This window comes from Apium graveolens, chromosome 2 (genome assembly GCF_009905375.1).
Source record: "Apium graveolens cultivar Ventura chromosome 2, ASM990537v1, whole genome shotgun sequence".
In the NCBI taxonomy this organism is placed as follows: Eukaryota; Viridiplantae; Streptophyta; class Magnoliopsida; order Apiales; family Apiaceae; genus Apium; species Apium graveolens.
Genome location: NC_133648.1, coordinates 70,990,385 through 71,003,878, shown reverse-complemented (window position 1 = coordinate 71,003,878; position 13,494 = coordinate 70,990,385).

The window sequence follows — 13,494 nt, the reverse complement described above, 5'->3', positions numbered from 1 at the left end:
TTAAAATTTGGAAATCGCGTAAACATAGCCGTCGTAACGTCCGATTTTCTTTGGACTGTTTTTGTGCATAGCATTAGGACCCGAGAACCCCCTGCTAGATTATGACCACTGCCATTATTAGATAGCTCATGTTACGAGCTTCGTTTGATATGTAGTTCGTTCGATTCCGATGCACGGTTTAGGAGAAACGACCGTTTCAAGTAACGGCGTTTCGCGAATGAAACTTTTTCCCTCGCCTTACTTTGAAATGTAGGTTAAAGACCAAAAAGGGTTAATTAATGTATGAACATTTATGGTAAGTGTGTTAGGCAGTGGTAAGACATTCGCGAAGGAATCGCTTTAAAACTCGTAAAGGTTAAATTATTAAAAATGGTGGAGCCGAGGGTACCCGAGTGACTTAAGCGAATCGGTGAGCGCAAAACAAGCGTTAGAATCTAAGTTAGTTAAAGTATAGTTTTACAAGTGACTTTGGTTTAATTCCAACTTACTTGTTGTTTATAGGTTATCAGACTCGTCCCGAGCCTTTCTCACCCCCAAGTCGCTCAGGCAAGTATTCTATCCGTTATACTGTTGTTGTGATGTATACATTTGTATATGCATGATCTTGCGATAGATGCATGTTGGTTATTTAGCAAATTCTTGCGATATATTGTAGCATGTGATATGGTATATATGCATGCCTGTTTCATATTCTTGAAATATATATCTGTGGTTCAGTTGATAATACCTACGCTAGAGGATAGCGGTATCTTGCATATACCCTTAGTATAGGGACCCAAAGGTGAAAATATTTTCTAAAACCGGGAGTCGAGGATCCCGAGTAGATTTTTGTATATATGGATATGGATATATATATATATATATTTATATATATATATGGTTATATTTTCCACTATTAATCGAAAAGTTTGATTCGATAGCTTAACCTTTACTTTATTATTGATATTATTCATATTATTCGAAGGCGTATGACTCCTTTTATTTATTATCTGAATATTTTGAATATTCATTCGAGGGCTTATGACTCTTTATATTATTTATTGAATATTTGAATATTCATTCGAGGGCTTATGACTCTTTTATATTATTTATGAATATTATTTGAATATTCATTTGAGGATCTATGACTCCGATTATGTGCTGAGGTATATTCTTTATTTTATTAAAGAATAAGGTGTCAATAATCAAACTTATTTTCGATTATTCAAATAAAGATAATACTTTCATATAATATATCTTGGGTTATTTAATACTCGTTTCAAGTATAAGTTTTAATACTTCTACTTCAATTATTTTTATAAAGATTATTCTTTATGGGAATATTATTTAAATAATAATATTCAGTCATTTTCTAAATATTCTGGGGACTGATTTACTTCATTAATCAGCTTTACTCCAAACACTCTTTAAAGTGTTTTCGAGTCTTCAAAATGATTTTTAAAAGTCAGAGCGGATCCCAAAACTCTTTTTTTTATATTTAGATCTTCCTTTTAGGGGATTTAAATACTCGCTCAAAACCTGGGGAATCCGGCTCTGTGGTGTATTTTTATATTCGCAACGAGGTTTGCCAGTTTTGGTAAATGAATTGATTACTTGCCCAACATTCGGGAAGTAAGCCCATCTAATTGAGTCGGCATAAGCGACAGGCCGGGGTACGGTCTATTATTGTGTAAGTGGCTGGGGGTGGCAGTCCATCAACGCGTTAGGGGCCGGGGGTAACGGTCTAGCGCGAGGTCCTAATGCGGCCAGGGTGATGACCGGGTGAGGAATTCATCCATCTACAGTAGAAAAGGTTACTTATTGGTATCTTTGCCTGATCAGGCAAGATATCTGGTTTTAATGCCAAAATTCTTTTCCTTTCCAAAATTCATTGGATGTTTCAAACTCTGTTCATACTTTATATAACAGAGGTTCCAGGAAATGTTTAAAGAGATATATATAGTGGATATATATATATCGGGACTAAATAAAGTATCTCATTAACTTTTTCATTCAATAATATTTCAAAGATTGAATCTATTCCAAGTCTTAACTTGTGGATCTCATCTATGGGATGTTTTTCTTAAAACTTATAATACTTTGAACGGTGGTAGTTCAAGTAAGCCTTTATAAATGATATAAGTGTGGTGAAGTATTGGTACTTCCATTCCTTGTTTTTACTTATATCTAGTAGTAATTATCTTGCATATGATAGAGATGCTATTAAGTATCCACTTAGATACTTATACTATTGTTATCACTATATATATTATCTTGCGAGCTGTAAGGCTCACTCTTGCTTTATTTCTTCATCACATAACAACAGTTAGGAGAGATGGCCAGACTCCAGCAGAACCCAGCGCAAGCGCGTGGGAAGCGTCCCGCGTCTGTCCGATGATGTTGTAGCTGCTATAGCTGCAGAGGTAGATCCATTGTAGTTCAGCATTCTACTTTTTGAGAATCAAATTATGTATAATTTATAACTTGTGGCAGATAATGGCAATTAACTGTAAATTATCAAGTATCATTTTGGGTTGTAATAATTTTAAATTGTGGATTCAAAGACTTGTACTTATTTCAATTCATCTCTGAGACTTAACGGGTTGTGGTGTGTGTTAGTGTGGGGTCACAGCATGAGGTTATTTATTATTAAGTGAAGTGATATTGTGGAAAGAAAGACAGTGACAACCCGGATCCCCGACCCCGGACCTGGGGGTGTTACAAATACACATCCGAGCCCGCGACTCCGAAGGCGTCGCTGAAAATAACGAAATTCCATTGCTCGTCTGGCAATACAAGTACTGGTGCGGTCACCAACCGGTTCTTTAACTCTTGAAAACTTTCTTCACACTTATCATTCCATTCAACTTTTCACTTTTTCGAGGTTAACCTTGGTCACAGTGTTGCTATTTTCCGCAAAATCTTTGACAAACCTTCGATAATATCATGCCAATCCAAGAAACTTCGAACTTCCTGTTGGTGTCTTTTGGTCGTTCCCAGTTCAACACAGCCTTCAATCTTTGCTGGATCGACTTGGATGCCATTCTCTAATGATGATATGCCCTAGAAATTGTACCTCCCTTAACAGAATTCACATTTTGAGAATTTTGCGTATAATTACTCTTCCTCAAGGATTTCCAAAACTACTCCTCAAAGTGTTCTGCATGCTCTTCTTCTGTCTCGGAAGTAAATCAAACATGTCATCAACTGAATACATCAGAACTTGTCCAAATATTTCTTGAATATCCTGTTCATCAAATCCATGAAGGCAGCTGGCGCGTTTGTCAAACCGAATGCCATTACAAGAACCCTCGTAATGTCCATATCTCGTACGAAACGCAGTTTTTGGAATATCTTCAGCTTTAATCTTCAATTGATGATAGCCTGATCGCAATCTATCTTTGAAACCATGCAGCTCCTTTTAGCTGGTCGAACAAATCGTCGATTCTCGGTAAAGGTACTGTTCTTAATAGTGAATTTATTCAACTCCCGATAGTCGATGCATAATCGCAATGCTGTCGTCCTTCTTCTTTACGAATAACACTGGTGCACCCCATGGGGATACACTAGGTCGTATAATGTCTCAGTCTAGAAGATCTTGCAGTTGCGTTGACAATTCCTTCATTTCGACGGGAGCCATTCGATACGGAGCTTTCGAAACTGGTTCTGTGCCTGGTGCTAGATCAATCGTGAATTCGATTTCTCGATCTGGCGGTAACCCTGGAAGCTCGTCTGGAAAGACGTCCGGATACTCACATACAACTGGAATGTCTTCTATTCTAGGACTTCCTTTTTCAATATCTAACACGTAAGCTATGTACGCCTCACATCCTTGTCGAAGCAATCGGTTGGTCTGTAATACAGTAAGAAATTTATTCTGCTGCTTTTTGCCCTTGAATATTACCGTTGCATTTTCCGTAGTTCGCAATTTTACTTTCTTATTCGCGCAATCTATTTGAGCCTTATGACATGCTAACCAATCCATTCCCAAAATCACATCAAATTCTCCTAGCTTAAAAGGAATTAAGTTTACAGAGAAATGATGTCCAGCTATTTCTACATCACACGCAGGACATACTCGATCTACTGGAACTTGGTCGTCATTCGCTAATTTTATAATTAGCGTTTCGCCCAACCATTCGATTTCGCAATGTAACTTATCAAGAAATTCTTCAGAAATAAATGAACGGGTAGCTCCAGAATCAATTAATACTTTTGAATCTACGGAATTCACCAAAAGCGTACCTGCAATCATACTTGGACTTTGCACTGCTTCTTTCATGGTCATGTTAAAAGTCCTTGCTCTGGGTTGATTTGGCGGCGGGGGCGGAGGTAATGCCAATACTTTCGGAATACTGGCTGCCATTGCTGGTCCTTTACAATTCCTAGCGATATGCCCTTTCTTCCCGCATTGATAGCAAGTGATTTCTGCTGTTTTTCCTATTGGACATTCGTTAGAGTAGTGCCATTTCTGCTTGCATTTGAAACATGTCACATCTGCTTTAATACATACGCCGCTATACTTGCGTCCACAAGTTTTGCAATATGGCACTGGAATCTTAACAATTCCCTGTTGTTTGGAGGTTTGGAAACGATTACCTGCTTTTTGTGTACCCTGTCCTATCCTTTTGAAATTCAAATTTGTCCGGGCTTGCAATCCCGGCTTCCTGCTGAAACGATCTTGGAAACTCCCCTGTCCTCTGTCTCGTTGAGACCTTTCACTTTCCCCTTCGATGATCAAAGATTTCTGGACTACAGCAGTATATGTCGTTTAATTCAAAGACTGCAACCTGTCCACGTATCCATGGTCGTAATCCCTCTTGAAATCTCTGCACTCGTTTCTCTTCAGTGTCTACCTGTTCCGGAACAAACCTAGCCAATTCATTAAATTTGGCTTCATACTCTGTCACAGACATACTTCCCTGCTTCAGCTCTAAAACCTTATCTGCATCTGATTCTTACGTAGCGAGGAAAATGTTTCTCTAAAAATAATTCTTTGAACCTATCCCAAGCAATAACATCTTCACCTTCTAAAGCCTTTTTAGATTCCCACCAATAATTTGCCTCTCCCTTCAACAAGTAACTAGCAAAATCAGTCCTCTGGTCCTCACCTACCTTCACTAGTGCAAACCTTTCTCTATTTCTTTTAACCAGGTGGTAGCTTTAATAGGATCAGTAGAACCCATCAAATTCTGGAGGTTTAATCGACTGAAAGCTTAAAAGTAACAACATGTAATACTGGTGGTAATTGAGGCTCATGACGAGGTGGCTGTTGTAACATTTGTTGTTGTATCTGCTGTTGCTGATGCTGCATCTGCTGCTGCATCATTACCATCTGTTGTTGCATCAGATGGAACATTTGGTTCATGGTCTCATTAGTCTGACCTTCGGAATTGATGTTCGAGGTTTCAGCCCTAGTCTTTCTTTTGGTGCCATCTTCTTCTGATAATAAAACAGGTGATATTTATTTGACAATTTAATAACAATTGATAGTATGTGATGGAAAATAATTTATCCTGTATTAATAACATGGTTTATTTAAAGAAAAGTTACTAAATGTAAAAACTAGAAATTTAAACAGTTAAATAAAATGTTTATTCTTTTTCTTTTCTGTTTTTCTTTCTCTCTCTTTTTTTTCAACAGGAATTATAGTATAAAAGACTGTAAAGCAATAAAGTGAAAAAAAATGCTGTAAAACTGGAAAGACTGAAATTTAATTAAAAGATATTTGAAAAGTTCAGTTTATATATATGACACCGGCCTCAGGTGTAAATGCTTGATACAAAAAGTCTCGCTCTGCTGGTCATCACTACGGCTACCAGTCACACTATCGCTACAAGTTAAACTACTACTACAAGTTAAACTACTGATACACACATACACACTACTCACTAGGTTATACTATGCTGCCTCTATATACACATGTACTCTGGAGTCACCGTCTCAAACCATCTCAGAACCCAGGCGGAATACGTCTAAGCTCCTCTTTAAGTGCCTGGACTAAAGTCTGTGCCAAGCGGAATATCCGATAGAACTCTGCAAAAGAAGGAGGTCCATCATGGGTCAACTCATCAAGCTCCCAAGTAGCACTCATCAACACTGACTGTAATCGCTGTCTCATATAATAATCGGCTGTAGGGCCGCTAACGGTCCTCTGTCCCTCTGATCAAACATGCATAATCTCTCGACACTGTGCCCGCCAATACTCTATATCGTCCCTCATAACTCTATACTCATGGTATGGTACCATATGCGGCTGAACACCTGACCTACTGACTCCTGGGAAGGAACCCTCGGAATACCTGCACCCTGCTGTGGTAAACCTAACTGTAGATCCACATCATGCTCTCCCATCCCCTCGACTGGAATCATCTGAACTATGTCCGGCTCTGGGGCATGCACTGGTATAGGAGGTAACAATGGTAGTGGTGGTAACTCCTGCTCAATACCTGGTATAAACTGATGCTCAATAGGTAAAGGAACTATCGGCTCGAAGAACTCAAATGGATCAAACATCTCTATGGGGTCATGAACTATCCCCTGAACTGGTGGTACCGGCTCTTGTGGCAATGGTGGGGAGGTGGTAGAGAGGAAACATATACTCAGATACTAGAGGTATGACTAGTGTTGCTGGCCCAGTGACTGTCCTCTCGGAAGATGCAAATAACCAGAAGATGCCATGATAATATACCAAGAAAGAAAAGGTCACTAAATAATCCTAAGATTTATATTTCCCTATTCTAATCTGACCTAAATCCTAATACTATTCTTCCTATTTTGCTATTCCTATCTTATGTGATCTCCCTATCCTATCTTAGTCCTAATGTTCTTGTTTTCAGGGACCAAACCTACAGCTCTGATGCCACACTGTAACACCCTCCAGACCGGGGTATAAGTCTGGGGTTACGATCTAATCACCAAACCTGTACAAGCTTATTAATGAATAATAAAGAAATGAAATTAAACCCCTTTAACACTAACCAGGACCTTTTTAGGTTGAAGTATGAAAACAAGAACCACTAACTACTTTTATTACAAACCAACATTTAAAATCTCACAAATTCTCTTTATTACAAACCATTGTCTAACTTATTTTTAACTAAGTTTAGCTTTTATTCAAACACCCAAACTTATCTATCAACACTCCACCTGCTCGAGAAACTCAAAGCTTTCTTCCTGGATTGGGATCAAACCTTGGGTATAAGAGGATCCCGAGGCTTGACCCGCTTCTTTACCACTCGTGTCCTGATGGGTTTCATATTCCTTTTTAACTGAAAACAATAAGGTGAATAACAACAAAAAGGGGTGAGCCAAAATTGCTCAACAAGTCCACAAATATAAACAGTGTTAAAGCATTATCATTGAATTCGTAACCCAGGTATATCTGCAAAGATATAACCTCATAAGAATCGAAAGAAGGCCATTACTGGCGAATACAAACGAACTACACTGGACTCAAGTTCGCAGCTATACCCTGCTGATCAGCCAGGATACAGTGCAGATCTATATCTCACTATATAGATCCCGTCGGGCACCCAGGCACTACGGCCCATCTCAAGGATCCGGTTATGTCCCGGTCCTTAGGATTAATAAACTTAATCCCGAAAAGTAATGTTATCCAGTCCCTGGAATAGCACCGGAACAATCGGTATACTTTGATATATTCTAATCACCAGAATATATCAATAATGTGAGTAACAATTGAAATATGAATAATAAATTCAAATGAAAAGAATAATTCAAAAATCGAACTGAGATATGAATAAAGGAATTAAGTAATACAAATGTAATAAGAATCTGAAGAGAATATCACTATTCTGGAAAATAGAATAGAGGAGAAACTTGCCTTCTGTGCGACTTACTGCAATTAAATCACTTCCGTCTATCCCCTACTTGACCTGCCTTGCTGGCTTAGTTTCTGTTAGCAAAGTAGAGTGGTTAATTCATTTTGTACTTCGGTTGCACCTTAAATCGACTTCATTTTATTCCTACTATCTACCCATACGCTGATAACCAACTCGAATATTACATATAAGCAAGTAAGACTCGATTAATAACATAATACACATAAGCACATATCGTTCTTATAGTTAAAATAATTTTTAAAATCGAAATCGACTCGCTGATTGCTCCGTTGATCACCTTCTGCTTTATTTCCCATTTTTCCGGAATTTTTCGAACTCGTCTCGGCACGCATTTCGACTGATAATCAAGCAATCAATAAAGTCAACTAATTTTGAGAAGAAATTAGGTCTTTATATTATTTTTAGTGAAAAGAATTCATTTTATGAGTCAACAGGCTTTCGTTTCGCTCAAATCGGACTAACGGTTGAATTATTATCAATTAACACTGATAATTAAATTTATTATTATATAAATAATTATTGCAAATTTTTAAATCCCAAAATAATTTTTAAATAATTATTAAGAAAAATCAAAGTCAAAAATAATTTTTTTATAATTTTTGGAGTTAAAATGAAGAAGTTATGATTTATCGAAAATTATACGACTAATTATCGAAATAATTAATCACTTTATTTTAAATATTTAATAAATAAACTACTAAATAAATAAAAATAAAAAAAATAATTATTTACTAATTTAAAATAATTAATCCCTAATTATTAGGATTAATCACAATTTATTACAAATATTTACAACTTATCGTCATTTATTGATTAGATCGATTATTTACAAATAATCATCGAATTAATTAACTGATACGCAATTTATCGAATAACTACGAATTACTCGAATTATAAATCAACTGAACGATCAATTACTCGCATAATTACGAACTACACACTATTGTCGAATACTACCGAACTAATATATTATTACTAGAATTTAAACGATTCTTTAATCAATTAATTATCGGTATTTAATTATACGATACGAACAATTAATGTCATATTATTCGAATAACTAACGCTTGAATAATAATTCTCATTAGCGAATCACTATTCGTATATTAACTAATTATTAGATTATTAATCATATTATTTAATTATTTTTAATCCTTATTTATTAATTAATTACCTAATTATTAATTAATTATCTAAATTAATTAATTAGATAACTAATAAAATTAATAATAATTAATAATTAATTAAATTTACATTCGAATTTATAATTTAACAAAATAATTCAGAAATTAATAATACTATTTTTCAGAATTTAAATCTAATTTTATCTAATTATCAGAATTATTAAAACTAATTTCTAATTTTCAGAAAATAAATAAATATATAAAAATCCAGAAACAGAAAAACAATTAGAGTTTGGGTTTTTAGGATCGAACCCGGGTCGAAACCGGGTCGACTCGGGTCGAACATGAACACCACCGCCGGTGGGATTTTCCGGCGGGATCGATTCTCCCCCAAAACACTCCGTTCCCTCTCCTTCCTTCACGATTCCTCATCGCCATCAACTCAGCTTCAACCTCGTGGTGTCAAACAGAGTCTCAGATTCCAGCCTTGATTTCTCCGGCCAACTGCGCCCGCCGGCGATACAAACACGGCAACTCCCCGACCACTCACGCGACCTGGTGCAAACTCAGTCTCGCCCCTGTTTAACACACATACACCTAGTATACTCACAAACGACCTCACCGGAGCCGAGTAACCGAAAACGATGATGGGGCCGGCGGTTTTCCGGCGAGTATAAAACCGAAGCAAAAACCATCGACATCGGCATGATCGACTCGAAATCAAACGATCTACAACCCTATGTCACTCAAATTCATCACAACAATCTCTAACAAAAGTACCCAATTCGAAATTAAACCCGAAAATCACAAAATCAAAATCAGTTAATCTACATATATAATTGACAGCAGAATCATAAAATAGAAGTAATAAGCTTTGCAACGGTACTCACATGCTCGATTTGGTGAACAAAATCACGATCAAACTTAGCTTTAATTCCAGGAACTTCAAGAACCCTAATCCCCCTTTTCTGGATTTTCAGCTTATTTTCTGATTTTTTTATAATTAATTAAATTAATTACTGAAAAATTAACTATTTATACTATGTAAAATAATACCCCTAAAAAAAATTAAGGGTCTAATTACACTCCTAATAAAATATTTGGCCCTAATTTTCATAATTTTTTGGGTATTAAAATTTAATTTATAAATATTTTATATATAAATATATGCCAAAAATTCCCAAAATTGTGAATAATTCAAAAATACAAAGAAATGGTATAAATAAAGTCCTATAATTTTATAAAAATAAATGTGATTTTTGTGGGGTTTTTAACACCCAATGGGGCCCGGAAAAGTCATTTTTCGTAAAAGAGAAAATTTTAAAATATCTAAATGTTCAGAATATTGCGATTGTAAAAGCCGTTTGATGAAAAATAGGCCCATTATTTTATTTGAAATAGTGGCTTTTAAGATCATTGTTTGGGTTGCAAAACGTTTGAATGAAACCTTTGAATACGATATAAAATCTGAAAAATACCTTAAACTACAGAAATGATACAGAATACACGTAGCACGTAACAATTAGGGTTTAACAGATAATCACACATAACTGACATATTAATACACATTTTATTATAATATGATATAATACAACGTAAATTTCCCGGTCGTTACAGGAATCATGTGTTAACAGAATTTAGGCATGGTCACGGATATGATAAAGACCTAATTATAAGCACTAGCAATTCAGGTCTGCATCATCAGGTCAATTTTTGTAGGGTAATTCTATAAAAAGTTAGAATTGCTCTAGGCGGCCAACATTTTTTTGGATTATATAAAATATTATTTAGCAGGTAAAACTGATTCAAACACATGCAAAGTTTTTACCAACTGCAGGAGAATTAGCTTACACGCGTTGAATTTGTCTCAAAATCATTTGCTGAATACATTGCAATTTGAATATCTGCTGAGAAGATGACTAGTTAGCTATATTGTTATTAACATTGAAAAACATACTTGAGTTGCTTGGTTTTTTTCATTATTGTTCTTAAGGAAACTAGAAGTTGTGAACCTAATACATTTAAAAACTAGTTAAAGATGATCTATTGGATAGACTTTCAAGCAAGTTATGTCACAAAATAAATAACAGATGCCAAGCACATATATTTTTACTACTTATCGGTATCTTGACTATGTCAGTTCCATAGGTAAGCAATTTTGTATATCTTTTATCCTCTGTCACACTTTCCCTCGTAAAATTTTCTAATAAGCCTTGGACAAGATCCAATCTTTACAACTCAACTCTCAGAACTCATCATTTGGTCTCTTCGCATATTTTTAACCAAAAGTTTCAAATATGGATTCTTAAAGGGGCTCCAAACTTGTTTTCATATGTTTAATTGTAAGTAGGATGACTTGCTTTGTTGCTCTGACCACTGATAATAATCCTCTTCAGGATTTATGTGTTGTTGATGCAATAGCCTAGGTGTATAGATATTTTAAATGCAGGCATTTTTGACATAACTACCTCATTTTCATATTATCTATTGTGTCTACATTTTACTTGTACACTACAAACATCTGACAAACTTGCTTTTTCAGTTTTGGTGAACGGGCTAGTTTGTAAGGACCCCAAGGTTGTAACCGAAAATGATTTCTTTACTAGCGGATTGAACGTAGCTGGTGACACATCATCCAATAAAGTTGGATCAATGTAACCACAGTTAATGTTCTAGGATTCCTAGACTCAACACGCTTGGCATTCTCTTGTTCACTTTGCATCATATGGAATCAATGCTCCACATACGGATCCCCGTGCTACTGAAATTTTAACATTTACCAAAGGTACATTGAGTGTAGGATTTGTCACTTCAAATACTGAAAATCATCATATCATTAAATTCCTTAACAAAGGTGATGTGTTTGTGGTCTCTGAAGGTCTTATACACTACCAACAAATATTGGACATGATAATGCCGTAGTGATTGCTGCTCTTAGAAGCCAAAATATTGGACATGATAATGACATGTTTATATTTACATACCATGGGTGCAGAGAATATATCTTTGATTAAGATGAAGTCAGCTGCAACTCATACAATCTACGATACACTATGTATCACTTTTAAGAGTGGAAGATTGGCTGAGAATTTGATTATAGTTGGATGCTATATTGTTTCTCAAGAACAAATAGCTAAAGAAGTAGATTTCGATATTTTATTGTAACATGCTGATATTTGAATTTTTTTGAAGTATGATATTTTATTTTAAGATTTTGATATGTGGAATTAATTTGGGTTATAGAGAAAAAGAATTATAACTCTTAACTAATTAGGAGTTATTATTAATTTGAAATTCCTATTTGTATATTAATTAAGTCACACTTAATATTTAACACTGAGTTTCATATTAATTTAGTAATTCGAATATCAATATTATCTAATTAATTAGTCATACTTAATTAATATTTTAAATAATTTGAATTCCTTTAATATAATTTAAATCAAATTTAAATTAATAATCCTTCAAGCATTCTTTGTGTATGACCCTATAGGTTTTATTACGTTGGCAATGAATTTTAAATCTAATTTAAAATCGTAAACAATGAGCGGCATCTAGTAATACATCATTGCAACCCAAGTAATAATAATTGAATCGGTGATCGATTAAAACTTTCATGAATAATGTACATATAATATAATCCCTTTAACCTAATATTATAGATTAAACTAGAGACATGTAATGTATCATCCTCGTCATAGTTTAATCCACATTTCATTGATCAATGAGTAGACTATCATATCAAATCAACATTTGAGCGTGGCCACGCATTTCATAGTCTAGCTCACACAAGAGGCCATAATATCACTCCTAAAATAGGAGTGTTAAATCCCTTTTAGATCATTCAATTTCTCATACGATCATATATACCCAATGTCTACTTTTTTCATTACCCGGTCAGGATAACTTTTAATGGAATCAATGTATATTAATTCTCGTATAAAAATATAATGACTTCAGGTCTAAGGACCATTACATCATTATCACTGTGAGAATTACTATGACACAATAGACATGGAGAATCTCACATCGAGTCAGTCCACCACTATGTACATTTACATATGCCTGTTTTTTAAGTTTGGTATCACTATACCTATGATCAATGAGATATGATCATCATCAACAAACACCAGTCTTAATGCATTATTATTGTCCCTTAATAATAATACTCGACTAGGGACCTTTAGAAATATTGATACTATTCATATAACCTCATTTCTAAGTCACGTACTTAAAGATATAGAATTGCATATCATATTCCAAAGACATTTATTAATCTAACATTTATATCGCAGTAAATTAAGAATTAATAATTATAAAGGGAATAATCGATGGAACATAAAATTAATAATCCAATGTCTTAACTAAAATATCATAGTGTTGTCTTTAGGGCACAAACTCTAACACATTGCTGTTATAGGATCTGCCTTCTATCAATAAGTCAGAATCGATGAAATTAAATTTTTTTGATAATCAAATTTGATATTTCGGTTATGCCGTACCATTATATTCATGAAAAGTGTTTA